This window comes from Marmota marmota, unplaced genomic scaffold, assembly GCF_001458135.2.
Source record: "Marmota marmota marmota unplaced genomic scaffold, marMar, whole genome shotgun sequence".
Classification (NCBI taxonomy): Eukaryota; Metazoa; Chordata; class Mammalia; order Rodentia; family Sciuridae; genus Marmota; species Marmota marmota.
In genome coordinates this window covers 48,829,039-48,845,669 of record NW_026000229.1, presented here as the reverse complement: position 1 = coordinate 48,845,669, position 16,631 = coordinate 48,829,039, and the positions used below count along the sequence as shown (strand labels likewise).

At 38.5% G+C, this 16,631-nt stretch overlaps 1 long non-coding RNA gene across 4 annotated transcripts in view; it reads right to left on the bottom strand.

The window, feature by feature from the left end:
• Positions 1-16,631, bottom strand: part of LOC125613304 — a 50,123-nt gene that overhangs the window by 13,795 nt on the left and 19,697 nt on the right. For 2 of the 4 annotated variants that reach the window (XR_007343826.1, XR_007343825.1), the window contains exons 2-4: positions 16,077-16,251; positions 12,904-13,018; positions 10,650-10,831 (exon numbers count right to left, since the gene is read on the bottom strand). This is a non-coding gene — a long non-coding RNA (uncharacterized LOC125613304). Of the gene's footprint in view, positions 1-9,619; positions 10,832-12,903; positions 13,019-16,076; positions 16,252-16,631 lie in introns of those variants that run through there. The other 2 variants (XR_007343824.1, XR_007343827.1) reach the window with 1 other exon arrangement.

The window sequence follows — 16,631 nt, the reverse complement described above, 5'->3', positions numbered from 1 at the left end:
GGATCTGAGGGAGAAGCTTTTGTTTTCCTTGGGCAGAAGTCTAGGTGGTTAAGAGTGCCCACAGAGGGACTTAGCAGGATTTGGTGCTGCAATTATATTAAAGCAGGACCACTGAAACACATCTCCACTAGGGTAGGTCTAGGTTGAACAATCCATATACTGTCAGCAGCCCTTCCTGTTGGCCTCTTGCTCAGTGGACCTCTGGAGCAAAGTAAGCAGCATGGGGAAGAAACTCACTTCAGGTATGCAATCTTCAAGTGGGGTCTTTTGTGACTACCAGAAAATATTGAGATTAAAAGCAAAATGAAAAAAAATTAAAATATGTATTCTTTTCATCACACAGTAGAAATATTGAAGGAAAATCACAAGGATGCTAGACTGCAGAAAAATGTTTATGTAGCCAGAGGTAAAATATAAGGTAGGTGGTTGATGGTATGTAATATAAAATTTTGACCTTCTCAAGATGGTGAATTAGAGGCACCCAGCACTTGTGTATGTCTCAAGAAGGTAGAATTAAAATAATTGGAATGTAGCTGATCACTGAGCTCATTCCAGCATGCAAAGCAGCTGAGAGATATTCCAACTGACTCCAGTTGCAAATCACTCCTACTAGTCATATGATGAACACCACAAAGGAAAGAAAAGAGGGGTGAATAAACCCCAACCTTGAACACATGCTGTTATCTACACTAAAACTTCTTGAACTACCAGAGGGACGCTGCTCTTGCAAGACCTACAGAGAAAGCAAGTCTCCCAGCTTCCAGCACCGTATGCATTGGATCAAAACCCACTAATTAAATCTGAAGGAGACACGGGAAAACTGTGCTATGACTTCCATTTGGAATTAAACTTAACAGTATACAATAAACCAGTATCCCAGGGCTTATCATGAAGAGAAGGCCATGTATTAAGACCCTCACATAAAAGTGAAAAAGATATCTATTCCAATAGATGCATAAATCTCCACATATAAACAAGAAATATGAAAAACAAGACAATATGACATTTCCCAAAGTTCATAGCTCTCTAAATGACTTATTCTAAAGATATCAAAGTGAATGAAATGCTAAACAAAGAATTCAAAAGAATTATTTTTTAAAATTCAATGGTTTCCAAGAGGATACGAATGAACAACTGAAAGAATGAAGGAAGGCAATGTAGAGTGTGATGAACAATTAATAAAGAGATAGAGATTTTTCAAAACAAACAAACAAATCTTGAAAATGACAAGTTCAATGAATCAGATTAAAAACTCAATTTGAAATCTAACTGATAGATCAAGTAGAAAAAAAGAATATCAAGGGTTAAAGACAAGTTTGAGGAATTACCACCGATAGTAATAAAGAGAGAAAAAAGAATGAATAAATAGAACATACAAAAAAGAATAAACATGTGTAAGAGGACTAGACAGGGAAGAAGAGCCCCCAAAAAAGCTACTCAGAAAAAAGCCTAAGGCCCAAAAAAAGCTACTCAGAAAAATAATAGCAGAAAGTTTCTCAAATCATGGAAAAGACTTGGACATACACTTACAGAATACATTTAGAATCCAAAATAGTTGCAATAGAAAAGAACTTCTCTACAACATATCAAACTGCTAAAATTATTGAACAAATACTAAATGCTGCAAGAGGGAAGTCACATTTAATAGCAAACCCATCAGAATAACAACAGATTTCTCAAGAGAAACTCTAAAGGTCAGAAGACATGGAATGATGTATTTCAAGTCCTGTAAGAAAATAATTCCTGACCTAGATTATGATACCCAGTAAAGTTATACTTCAGAATTGAAGGAGAAATGAAGACCTTTCATAATAAGCATTAGGGCAAGGGAATCCATCACTACTGAAAAAGCATTACAGAAGACACTTAAGTGAATACACTCAGAAGAGGAAGAAATATAAACATAATTATGAAACTAATTATGAAATAATAAAGAAGAGTAGAAGAGAACACTAGAAGAGTACATAAGCAATTAGGAACAAGAAAGTGATTAAAATTAGGCAAGAATCAAATATTATTAATACAGAAAAGCATCACACCTCTAAAATGAATAAGAGAGGAAGAAACAAGCATGAAATATTCAAAACAACAAGAACAGCTACAAGATGACAAGAATAAGTACACACTTTTCTATAACAACCCAAAATGTAAATGGTCTTAATTCTCCAAATAAAAGCTAGATTAAAAAATAAGACCCCCACAATATGCTGCCTGAAAGAAGTTCACCTCACCAGCAAAGGCATATATTTGTTGAAAGTGAAAGGATGAAATTGATACTCCAAGCAAACAGAAGCCAAAAGCCAGCAGGAGTAGTTATGCTCATATCCAACAAAACAGACTTTAAGCCAAAATCAGTTAAAAAAGACAGAAGGTCACTACACATGAATAAAGGAAATATTTCATCAAGAATATATAACAGAGTGGGATGCATGTCTGCAATTAGCAGTTTGGGAGGCCGAGGCAGGAGGCTGGCCACGTTCAAGACCAGTCTCAGTAACTTAGGCCCGACAACTTAGTGAAACCCTATCTGTCTCGAAATAAAAAATAAAAAGTACTAGGGATCTATCTTGGTAATAAAACACCCCTGAGTTCAATCCCAAGTACCTAATAAAAATAATAATAACAACAGCAACAACAATTATAAATATATATGCACTTAACATCAAAGCACCCAAATTTATAAAATAAGCACTAGAGGCATAAAGGGAGAGAGAGGCCCCAATACAATAATAGTGTGTGACTTCAATACTCCACTCTCACCAATAGATAGATCATCCAGACAAAAATTGAATTACACTATAGACCAAATGGATTTAACAGATATCTACAGGATATTCTATCTAATAGCTTCAGAATACACACTCTTTTCATCAGCACATGGAACATTTCCCAGAATAGATCTCATATTATTAAATCTCATAGTTCAAAAGCAAGTCTTAACACATTCAAAAAATTAAAATAATTTCTTGCATCCTAATAAATCACAATGGACTAAAACAAGAAATCAGCAACAGGCAAAACTATAGAAATTATATAGACTCATGGAGATTGAACTTTTGAATGAATAAAGAGTCATGTCATTGAGGATTTTAAAAACCAAATATTTGTATTCTTGATGGCTGTCATTCTAACTAGAATGAGATGAAATCTCTGTGTAATTTCGATTTGCATTACTCTAATTGCTAAAGATGTTGAACATTTTTTCATATATTTGTTGGTCATTTGTACATCTTCTTTGGGGTAGTGTCTGTTTATTTATTAATTGAGTTGTTTGTTTTTTGGGTGTTAAGTTTTTTTTAGTTCTTTATATATTCTGGGTATTAATCCTCTCTCAGGAGAGTAGTTAATAAAGATTTTCTCCCACTCTCTTGGCTCACTTTTCACATTCTTAATTGTTTCCTTTGCTATGCAGAAGTTTTTCATTTGATGCCATCCCACTTATTAACTCTTGGCATTATTTCCTGAACTTTAGTGGTCTTATTAAGAACGCTGTTGCTTGTGCCTACATGTTGGAGTGTTGACCCTACGTTTTCCTGGAGTTGCATAGTTTTTGGTCTAATTTATACATAGACAATGGAGTACTAGTCAGCCATAAAGAAGAATGAAACCATGTCATATGCAGGAAAATGGATGGAACTGGAGGTCATCATGTTAAGTGAAATAAGCCAGACACAGAAAGACAAATATCAATGGCAAATTCCTCTCATACATGGAATCTTCAAATAGAGAAATAAAAGAAACAATGACCTCACCTAGAAGTAGAAAAGGGACCAATAAAGAAGAAGATGGTGCCTGGGTGTTGGGGGATAAAACAGGTGGCAAGAGATGGTAGAAGGGAGGGTGGACATGATCAAAGCAAGATACACACACACACACACACACACACACATATATATATGCATATATACACATATGTATATATATATAAAAATGTCCAGTGAAATGCATTGATTTGTATAATAAATATGCATTAATAATTGTAACAATTTTAAATTGAGATTTATGTTTATGAATTCAAAGATTCAAAATTTTTAAAATGTCAATTACCACAGAAGTTATCATTAGAACAAATATAAATACTAACAAAAAATTTATGTACATTTCAGAATGAGCTTGGGTATGTTACTTCAATTGCTCTGTGCCTCTGTTTCCTCGTCTGAGAAATATGGGTAACAGCTGTGTTTATTACTATTCAAGATTATTATGGGGATTATACATACATAATAAGTGTAATAAGTGTTCAAAACATTTTTAGTTATTATAATACATGTCCAGTACCATGATAGAATTAAAAACATGTATGAAATATTTATCCTTTTTTAAGACTCTGATCAAGTGTACTTTCCAAAACTTCTGAAAGAATAATCCTTCCTTCTTCCTAAACTTTGGGTAAATTCCTATTTTAGCCTTTATTATATTGTTATCTAGAGTGTCTTGGAAACTCTTTGGAGGGCAGAAATAAGGTCTTATTCATCTTTCTTTCTTGACCCTCCTCCCTTCCCCCTGGCCTGCAAATACAAATGCATGGCCCTTGGCTAGAGCTTGGAGCTTACAGAGTGTAGAATAAATGTTTGTTAAATGGAACTGAACTGAATTGACATGCAAAGTCTGGGCCCAACCCAGGAGAAAAGAGAATGAGAGAGCAAGAGGAAAACTCAGAGCTGGCATTTGTCATTCAGAAACAGTGTTATCTCACTTACATGCATTGAATGAAAGGCTCTTGACACTGTGGAGTTTGTGGTTGAAAGACAACAAAAGCTTATTGAGGCTATTGAGGTGCAAACAATCCTTTATGAAATATGTACTGGCCAGCCTTCTGACTTGTAGGAATCTTGGCCCCCAATTTCAGTCCATGCCAAACTGAGATCTCAGAGAAATTTTTGATAAAGCTGTAGCTTGTGCAGCTTTCCTTCTGCAAATTAGTGTGAACTAAAGGTAACTTTTCAAGTGACTCTACTGTGATTCCCCAGTGCATAAAATTCATAGGGGTTAAATTCGGTAAGGACTTGTGGAGCTTTGGTCTCTGGAAGCTTGACCAAAGTCATGGAAATCAAATGCAATCAGTGGTGCTGGCATAAATCCCAAGGGTCAGTTAGGAGAGTCCCGTTTGTCCTGCAGTATAAACACACGTACACATATGCACACACACATACTCTCAAACACACACAAGTCGTTAACACATACACATTCTCAAACACACTCTCAGATTTATCATCTCAAACATTGATACACAGGTACTCACAACCCACATACACACAGACACACACACTTTTCTAATAATCACTTCAGAAATTGCACGAACAGATCTTTTGAGCAGTAATCATGAATATCTAGAAACTGGCTTCTGTTCTGCATATAATAGTACCAGTACTCAGGGCTTTGTGTTTGGCCTCTAGACTTGTTCTCATCTTCATATTAGTCTGTCAGGATCTCCTGCAAAATGAAAATTCCTAGCCCTGCACCTTCTGAGGGTTTGGCTCAGCAGGTCTGCATTTGTCAGCCAGATCAATAATAGCCGATCTAAAACCCTTTGGATCTAATGACATGGCTCCGTTTTGAGGCCTACTATATCCACCTACGTTTTATCATTGTACCAATAAAACCTCAAACATCAAACTTTGAAGTCTAACTGCAGCCTGGCCATCTTCACCTGGAAGGCCCTAGTGTGCTTCCCACATTGGCATCATAAGGGCCTTGTTTAAGAATGGGTCATAGCTGGGTGTCATGGCACACATGCCCATAATCCCATCCACTATGGAAGTTGAGGCAGTAGGATCGCAAGTTTGAGATCAGCCTCAGCAATTTAGGAAAACAAACAAACAAACAAACAAAAAACAAAACAGGATCATCCTACACATTTGTGTGTGAAATGAGAGCAGACAGCTCATTCCCTTGTTGTAGCTGTTCATGAATATATATAGCACAGACTGCGCACCCCGCCTCTGAAATGCTTGGAACAAGTTCTGGATTTTGGAGCCTTTTGGATTTTGGAGTTTGAGATGAGAGATGCTCAACCTGTGTCTCATTTTATCTCCGCAGAGTGGGCACTCAAACCCAATGCAACCTTCTTTCTATTTATTTTTTATTGTTTTGGTACTAGAGATTGAAATCAGGGGTGCTCTACCACTGAGCTACATCCTCGGTGCTTTTGACTTTTTATTTTGAGACAGGGTCTTACTAAGTTGCTGAGGCTGGGATTATAGGCTGTGAGCACCACTGCTCCTTGCAAACCCAATTTTTGTGATGATGCCACACCTAACATGTGTCTGGCTGGACCTCAGTTGTCTTCACTGGCTGACCCAGAGTCTCATCAAATGAAATCTTCATAGCAGGTGATATTAAAGTACTTAGCACCCAGTAGAGCAGGTACAGGCCTTTTCAGGACTGATGCGGATATGTGGGCCCTGAGGTTGTTGCCTTAGTGCAGAAGGAGAGTGTCCTGCTCACTCCCTGCCCCACCCGCTGAAAATGGCATAGTGTCTTTCAAGATATTATCATAGGGGACTCAAGCCCCTAATTAGGGGTGAGAAAAAGAAGCAGGAAATCACCTGCTTCCACCCAACTTCCAGAGCAAATGAGAGCAAACAGAAAATGATGACCAAACAATGCAAGTTCACTCTTTCCTTGAGACAGGGTAGAGGGCTGAATTAAAAAAATAGAAATTGTGACAACCCCCGCCCCCAAAACAATATCTCAAACTCATACTCTGACAAGTATTCTGCATTTATGAAGATGAGGAATCTAAGTGTTTTAAATTGTGACCCTCCTGCAAATCAGTGACAAATGATTACCAAATGTCAACATTATTTGGTGGTCATTACCATGCTCTTTAATTTCCTTGCTATAAAGAATTCGTCTCCTTCTAGGGCTCAGGTGCAAACACCTGAGATGAGAATGCTGGGAATGTCTGAAAGGGTGACTCATTAAGTCCCTCACAGTTTTGCCTGGATCCAGCCCAGGTCAGCTGTCTGTGACCCTGTCAGGGCCTGCATGATGCCCTGCAGGAGCAGGGGTTGACTTTGCAGATTTCAGATTAGAAAAAGCTCTGATCAACCACAGGTTCCCTTCTTTCTCCATACCTCCTTCCATCTTTCTTCATCTTTTCCAGCTGTTTTAAACTGAGTTTTTAGACTTAATATTTAATCCATATAAGTCTTACAACTCATGATTCAGTATTTTTAAAATATATTTTTAGTTATAGATGGACAGAATTACCTTTATTAATAGAATTTTTATTTACTTATTTATTTATATGAGATTCTGAGGATCGAACCCAGTGCCTTACGTGGGCTAGGCAAGCGCTCTACCACTGAGCCACAACTTCAGCACTTAGCATTTTCATACTAAGGTGAACTTTCATTTTTTTTTTTAAAGAGAGAGAGAGAGAGAATTTTTTAATATTTATTTTTTAGTTTTCGGCGGACACAACATCTTTATTTTATTTTTATGTGGTGCTGAGGATCGAACCCAGCGCCCCGGAGCATGCCAGGCGAGCGCGCTACTGCTTGAGCCACATCCCTAGCCCTGAACTTTCATTTTTGATAGCAGTTTCTAACTCTCCTGTTTTTCTCTTTTGGACTCTTGTCATAAGTACTCCACTTATGACTTTAAATGACTTCTGATTTAAAATCATGCCATTCTGATGTAAAAATCCCATACTTAATACAGCCATGCCTAATAACCATGCCCACAAGGTATTTAAGGTAATTGGAAATTATTTTATTATGGCTTCACTTCCCTAAAAGCATTCCAACATCACTCATTGAAGTAGCTAAAATAGAAGCTTGATCTTGGAATTAATTAGGGATTAACACGGAATCTTAATTTTAAATGTATCAAAGGAAAGAAAACAATTTAGACCCCAGTATACATCAAAGGATAATTCTATCTGGCAAGGCACAATGACTTTGCAGCCGCCTAATCTCTCACCACACCCTAATGCTTCCATGGCGACCGCACCACAGAAGTCCCAACAACATATCTAGAGCAGCTCCTTCAGGAAAGGAGCTCTCCCAAAGCACTGTGTCTGGTACTTATTCAATTATGGCTATTTACAAACCCACCAAAGCTGTTGTACCCCAACAGATAATTTCCACTAGCTCAGGTTGAGGTCTCTTTGGAATGATAACCGGTGATAACTGTTGCTGAACCCTGCTTTAACATTGCGGGCATAGCCTCTGCCCTGCTTTCAGCCTCTGCAGAACAAGAATCTGGAAAGGCACAGGGCACTTGGCCAGAGGGATAAGTGAGAGGCCACAAGGAACAAGGTGAGAGAGAATTCAGAGGCCCATGACCAGCTGCATTCAGGGTTCAAAACGGTGTCAAATGTCAGCACTTCACAGTGAGATTCATATGCACATACCCTCTTCTTGTAGGCAAAAATCTCACGTGCGTTTTTCTCTTTTTCACTTATTTGAAAACCTTCATAGCTGAGGAAAGGATTATGCACTAGGAGTGTTTCATTTTCAAATGTTTTTGCAGAGGCCCTGTGCCTCCCACCAACATGTCAATCACATATAGTGAGCTTCACTAGAAAAAAAAAAGGTTTTCATTTAAAATTTGAGTAAGCATCATAAAATCTAGAAGGATTCAGCATGACAAATTCTGAAAGAGAGAATTCGAAGTAAAGGAACCGTCTTTAATTTAGAAATCAACCTGTACCAAAACACATTCATCCCCAATCTTGAGTCAACCTACTTATAATTTGAGACTTTGGTATAGGGAGTAGAATTTAGGGCTTTAAGAGCTAAATTTTTTATTTTATCAGAATGCAACTCACTTAAGTGTATCTTTCTTTCTGACCATATTGACTAAAAAGGGTATTTTTCTTTTACTTCTTCTCCTTTATTCTCTTTCTTTTTCTAATAAGTGTAACTGATACAAAATTTTAAAGTTGTCCCCTTTACAATTCAATTGAATTGCCTTATCTCCAAGTGCTAGTTACACCTAGTTTCCAAATACTAAGCTTTCATTCAGGTACAGAACTGAATTCCTCTTGGCAACAGAACAGGTACTGTAGAGAGTCTTTCCTTTTATTTAAAAATACCTTTGGGGGGCAACTTTCCCCTTGCTGTATATTAAAACAATTACTGAGGCCATAAACAAAGCCAAAATCACCAAACTCTTAACAGCCAGTTCCAATGGGATGGTCCTAATGATGAAATTTCTTTTCTTTTCTTTTTTTTAATCTCTTAAGAAGGGTTTTTAGTTTAAGCTGAAAAACACAAATATGTTGTTAGTGAGTGTTTTCCTGGATATAATGTATCCCTCAAAGCATTTTTCCTAAGAGGGAAATGTTGAACTTCTGATAAATGAAAAATAAACTCTTGTTTTCAAAGATAAATTATTACAATGAGAACTTTCTCTACCTTAAAAAAAAAAATCTAATACTAATCTTTGGCTTGGCATGGTAGAATTTCCCTAAATTGTTGGATGCATTCCATGTTCCTCAGACTTTGTTTTGGTAAAGGACAAGGGGAGCATCTCCAGTGGGTGATTTGCCATATCGTCCTTACACCGCATCCTCAGAGATCTTTAACTCTTTAAGCAGTGGCATTTAAATCTTAAGAACACCCAGAAGTATGCCCCAGGCTTTAGCATTCTTGATTTTTTTTTTTTAAAGGCCAGCTTGGGTATCAGCAAAGCAGAAAATGAATAAGGCAGGTAGTTCAATTCTGATAAGATTAGAGATCTTCTGCAAATCAGGTAAGCTGAACTGCAAACAAGTGCCCCTACTTGGGCAGAGGTGGCCTCTCCTCTTTCCTGTGTCTGAGTCTACTAAATGACAAGAAAAGTTATAGATACGCTCTTTCTCAGCAGTGAGGTTATTCTTTCACTTTTATAAACATTTTTAATTGCGTCTTCTTACCTTTGTGCATCAAAAAGAGGTTATCTACACCCGAATGTAACTGTCTCTAGGCTATGCTGAGAAAACTGGTACAATCATCAATTTTAAGGGGGCTTTCTCATGATATAATAGACATAAGGAATGCTTGACCTTTGAAATGACACCTCAGGCCTTCCCAAAGGAAAACCTTTACTTTAAAAAGAAGAAGAAGAAAAAGAAAAAAAAAAGAATAAAGAAAAGAAAAATGATTGTAGGAACATGCTTTTAAGTCCTAAAAGTCAGAATGCAATTATTCCTTCATTAAAAACTCTGCAAATTGGTCTTATTTAAAACTCTTTAATTATAAAACCAATACTTCATATTTCAGTATGATGTAAAAACCCTTAAGCTATACTGGTAAATAGAAAGGGTAATAACAAAAAATTTTGTTCGACTTTTTTTTGTAATAACAAAAAAGTTTGTTTTGCATTTTGCTTGAAGTTCTGCCTATGTAAAAAGCAAGCAAGCAAACAAAAGTGTACCAGTATACCTATACCATGTTTTAACTTGAACAGTTAATGATATTTTGTTTTCAAATCAAAGTTGTATCCTATATCATTTATAAAAAGAATTTTAAAGAAAAGCTTAGGGAAAACCATATTCCCAAAGTTAAACAGTCCTTGACTTTAAGTGGTACAATTATAGTTGATTTTTTTCCTTTACTTTTTAAATTTCTCAGTTCTCATGTTTTCTATAATAAATATTTCTCTTAAAATGTCATGCAATTTTGTGTAAATTATAAGACGATACGGGTCATACTTACCTCATTGTTGGATGTTTTAAACACCAGCTTTGGAACTCCTTCTCTTCACCACTTCTCTGCTCATCTCTGGGTTGAATTTCTCCTTACATTGGTTTTTTCCTCCTCTCATGCCCCTCCCTCGGTGTTCTTTCTCCTTCCTCAGTCAGGATCACCTGCCCTAGAGCTAAGTGCCTAGGGTAACCCTGACAAAGAGATGAAACAGAAAAAGAAGACAGTGTGCTACACCGGGGAAGCTTCTGAGATAAGAGGCCACAGGAAGTCATGGCTAAAGCCTCATTTTACAGACAAGGGAAGGAAAGTGAGAGGGTGACTTGTTCAAGGTCATACCACCAACTTGCAACAAAGTGGGATTAGAACCCAGGACCAGTACTTACAAATTGAACCTGTGGTGGAGCCAAGAGTCCTGAGTGCTGACCATCAGATATGTTTAAGACACAAGGCACACATTTCATGCCTGAAGCTGGCTGGCAGCCCAACACCCTCCCCCTCTGCCTTTTTTTTTCATCTCCCTGCCTTAGATATAGAGCTATGAGCACTGAGAAATGCCCCCTTCTTGTAAGAAGCTCAAGGTGCTAAAGCAATGAAACCAGCGACTGCAACTCCAGTATCCAGAGCAGTAGGGCACTCAGGAGCAGTGGCCACCACATCTCAAGGGGGCCACCGTCTCAGCCAGTTGTTGTCATCTATGAACTCTAGCCCGTATAGCCAGATCTTCTGATTTGACAAGAGAAGTGAGGAATTAAGATTTTTGTGTGAACTTTGCTAATTTAAATATATTGAGGTCAAATCACTTTGAAAAGCACATTTCAAGCTAGAGAAATTACTCCAGCTGGGAGCCAGAAAAGTTTCAAGCACTAATAAAAAATATGAAAAACAGGGCAGAGTTGCCTCAGAATCTTAGAATATACATGTTCTTGGAGCCTTAGTGAAAAAGGGAAAGGCAGCAGTTATCTCAAGTGCCGATGGGTAGTCTCAGAGTTTAGTAGCATTAATACATAGGCTGGGCACATGGATATAGCGGGGCACTGGCACTGGGCAACTGCTCTTCCTGTGCTTTTCATATGACATCTGTCTTTCTGTGTCTTTTTTTTTTTAACATAGAAACAAGATTATCATTGTTGCATCACTGGCTTACAACCAACACACAGACCCTCCTTCAGCCCTGGTAGAAGGCTGTGGCAATGGATTGGGATCTACTTGTTGAAACTTGTATGTAACACACATGGATTCCTAAAACATGTGAGCTTGAGCCTGTACCACGGTGACCATAGAAGGACATCCTTCTTGCCATGTCCAAGAAACTGCTTATATACGCCACCCTCTACCTCTGACTCTCATTTAGAAAAAAAAAGAAAAAGAAAGAAAATCCTTTCCTCACCACAGAACCTATTCATTTGATATAATTGAAATTTGACAGAACAAAGATTGAAAGCATTTTCTTTTCAATTCAACGCATAAGGGAGAGCACGCCTGCTGGACATGGTGGTGCACCCTGCAGAGGCTGAGGCAGGAGGATTGCAAGGTCAAAGCCAACCTCAGCATAAGCGAGGCACTGAGCAACTCAGTGAGACCCTGTCTCTAAATAAAATACAAAATAGGGCCGGGGATGTGGCTCAGTGACTGAGTGCCCCTGAGTTCAATCACTGGTACCAAAAGATAAAGAGGGAGGGGGAAGAAAGGTGGGGGGTGAGAGAGAGAGAGAGAGAGAGAGAGAGAGAGAGAGAGAGAAAGTGAGCACTCCTTTTGAAATGAGGACAATGAAATTTCACCTTGGCAACCTAACCAAAAAATGGTAGGTATAATGCTTCTATGTGTTTCTATTTTCTCCAATGAGTGTTTATTGTTCTTATAATCTGGAAGGGAAAATGTTAAGAAAAAAAAATCTAGAAGGCAAATCAAACTATGTGTCTGTCTGAACAATAAACATAAAGTCTATTGAAGAGTCAGTCAGATCAACCACCAGGTAGTTTCAGAAGGCACCAAAGAAGTGGAAAGAACTTAGCTACAGTCAGCCAACCCCAGTTTAGCCTCAGCTTGCCTCCTCATCCTGAACCTTTGGGCACTCATTCTTTTCTTCTGTTAAATGGGGATGGCGATGCCTGGGTCATGGCTACTATACAGATTAGTGATAAGCAATGTGCACATGGTAGGTTCTAGATCAATGGTCCTAGTGTCTGTGGTGATTTTGTTTACTACACCACCCACCATTGGATTGAGAGAACTGTGGGAAACCCTGGTGAACATTCAGACTCACGTGTATCCATGAGAACAAACCCTCTTGAGGTCCACAGACAGCTGAGGAGGTGTCTTGGTTTCCCCTGCTGATGCAGCTCAGGACAGCACCGTAGAATCATGTTATTGTTTGGGACCTGAACAAATTCCATGAGAAAATTTTGAGGTTATTTTTTTTTTCTTATTTTGAGTATTATACTAGTTTAGAAAGAATCAGTGATTGAATTTTCAGAGTTGTTTATAACTATTTTTTTTTTGCTTCTACATCCTCAAATTTAAAAAATCATACATTCTTTTCCCCCAGGGCTCTTTGGCACAAGAACAACCTTGTCGAACAAACTTGGATCTTGTGCTAAAGATTATGACACTTTTACTAATACTTTGCGCACAGTAAATATTCAAGACATACTTTTTGTATCTGATTAAATACTCCATTGCCTGAATAAAGGCCATGGTGTAATAGAATCTGATGGAAACGTGCAAAACATATTACATTGAATGAAGCTACCTGACCCTCTAGAATTAAAGGAAATGCCAGTACCTTCAGGATCGATTCCATAAATTAAACATTTTTCCCAGCTTACTAGTAGTCTGATTGTTTTCATTTTGCAGCATTTGAATTTACAATTTACTATGCCAGCCTAATTTAAGAAACTCTATTTGGGCTAACTGGATATTTATGTTCTGATCATCTTCCAGGGCTGTCCACTACCACTGATCACCCTGAGCTCCGTCTTCTTGCTCCCAGGTGGACTTCCTGTATCCACAGTCTGCTCGCACATACTACTTCTGTCTTTCTAAAATGCCCATCTAATCCAGCTTGTGACCTACTGGATAACAACAACTAACATTTATTGAGCATTTACTATGCTTGGCACTGTGTTAAGCATTCATTATCCCATTTAATCCTTGTAAAAGTCCTACGGAATTATTCCCATTTAACAGAGAAGCAAAGGAGGCTCAGAGTGGTTAAGAAAATTGCGCAAGTAAATTGCAGATTACATTTTGGGCTTCATTCATCCACTTAATTACACATACTCCTCCCCTACCACTGCTGCAGCAACCCAATGGCAGGATGTACTAGGTGTGGTGACACCTTGGTCACATACTGTCTATTCTGTCTGGAATACTTTTGCCTACTTAGCATTCAGACAGGTCCTCTCCATTGTGAAGGCATCCCAGACATCCCTCCAATTTTCTGCTTATCCCAACATTTCCGCCACATACCTGTGGCATGTCTTGCTTTGCCATTGTTAGTTTATCTGTTTTTCTCTATTATCAAACACCATGAGCCCTGGAACTTAGCATATTGTATTTGTGTTCACTTACACAAAGCCTGGTTACCAGTAGACAACTCAATGAATGTTTACAAATGGATGAAGTGTGAGATCCTCAAGGGTCTCACTGATCTTTATATCCCCTAAACCAAGGTGCAGCACCAGGAGGTCTCCCTGAAGGGATCCACCCAATGTAGACAGTTTCTGGCAGTCACTGGCCTGAGGAACCCACTATTTCCCACCCCTTCTGCATGCCTTTCATTCTCTTTCCTGACTTTGAGCCACATAGGCCTTAGCTTGGAGTCATTTCTCATTCATCCTGCTTCTTGACCTGCCACATTTAAACAATTCACAAGACTGGTTCGTTCTTCCCGTGAAATGCCTTCACCTGTCTCCCTCCCTTCATTGTTTATTACTACCCTCCTACTAAGGGTGGTGGGAAAGGAAAAATTTTAAGTAGGAAATGGGAAAGAATGAGGGGAAGAATTATAGTCTGGTTGCAAAGGACGCTTAAGGAACTGATTTGTAGAGCAAAATATCATCTTAGTTAGACTTACAAATTAGTAACAGGACCAAGTTTTATAAGTACACTTTACCTAAATATAGAAATGATCAATTGCATATATCTGATGATACAGATATACCTGCTAGTGATGGAGATTGTAATAGGAGGCACTACTTTGTACAGCAACCATTAGAACTTCTTCTTACTCAGTTTCTTTGATTCCAAGCACTTTCTCTTTTGTTGTCAAATAATTTCTCCTACAGCACAGTTTCAGTATTATTACTATTCACAAACCTTCTCTGGTTTCCCATTGCCCAGTAAATAACAAGTGTTTTTTGCTTTTGTTTAATGTGCTGGGATAAAATCGAGGACCTCTTGCATGCTGAGCTCTACCACCTGGCTACACTTCACCTCTGCTTACTACATAAGGAACAGTCATTCCACATGTGGACTCTATGGCCCTTCACAATATAGATCCCCCTCTTTCATTTATTTATTTATTTTTGGCCTTATATTCCTTAAGTCATTATTACCCCCTCTATTAATTCCTTTGGAATTAACAGAACATCCAGTGTACTCTGGTTTAAACAAACAGAGAGCTATTTTTCTCACCAAATAAGAAATTAAGAGGTCTACCACCCAAGGGCTGGTAAGGTGCCTGATGATGGCCCAAGCTCCTGTCTCTCTATGGTTTTCTTCTGCTTATCACCCCATGACCTCAAGATACCCCTACAGGAATCTCACCCACCATTCCCAGGAGGAGAAAGGAGAGACTGTGAAGGGCAAAAGTTGAAGGAAAGTGCCTGCTAATTGAGCCTGTCCTGTTTTTACAGGTAAGGGAAACACTCTCCCCGAATCCTAACCCAGCAATCTTCTGCTTATGACTCAATGACCAGAAGGTGTCACATTATGGAAGATGACCAGGGAAGGTGAAGTCATGGATGGAGGTGGCCCAGCCATCTGTAGCACTTGTCACACCCCCTGCTCTAACAAGTAGCTCCCTGTCCTTCCTTTCCATCTGCCTTCATATCATTTCCTCCACCTCCGTGATCTTTGTCCTACCCTATCTCTTATTAAAGTCCTTTCATTATTTATAGAACTGATAAAATACCACATCCTCCAAGAAGCCTCCCTTGTCTCCTTCTAAGCCTCTTCTGACAAAATGTCTCCTTCTGAGATCAACCACTGTTTGTATTTCTGCTATACATAGAACTCCTCACACTGCACTATAGTTAATTATGTGTGTTTTGTCTCCTTGTCTGTATTTTGTGGTCCTAGGGGACAGGGAGTATGTCCCATTCATCTTTGTATTTCCAAGACAATCATCACAGAGTAGGTATTCAATAAGCTTTGGATGAATGTGTGCATATTCTGCAATATTCCATTTCGAACAGAAAAGTCTGCAATACCCACACATTGTGTTGTCCATAATAGCCCTTCTGATCCAAGTTAAAGGAGAACATCTGCAGTCCTCTGTGAATATTGGCTGCTGTCTTCTGTCCTCAGCCAAGGCAGGGACATCTGTGGTGGCAACGTGACTATCTACCAATGCTTTCTATGTCCCTCTGCCCAAATGTGCAGCTGTTTCCTGGGTGGGAAAATAAGAGAACAGTAAAAATCAGACAAAATAACAGAAATTTCAGCAAGACTTGTAAGGGTATTAGATTTAAGTAAAGAACCTCAAAACTGTCTTACAGCAATAATATTAATGCCAATTAATAGCATTTATCAAGCCTCTTATGCCATACACTGTACTTTATATGCATCCTGCCATCAGCTTCTCATAAGAATATAATGTACTCATTGATTAGATAAGTAAACCACGGCTCAGAAAGGTTGAACAATTTGTGCAAGGTTCCATAGCTTCTAGGTGGCAAAACTGGGCAGACTCTCACTTCTTAGCACAAGTGTGTAAGGGAAGGGGTGTTAACTCTCTTACAGATGAGGAACCTGCAACCCAGAGAATTG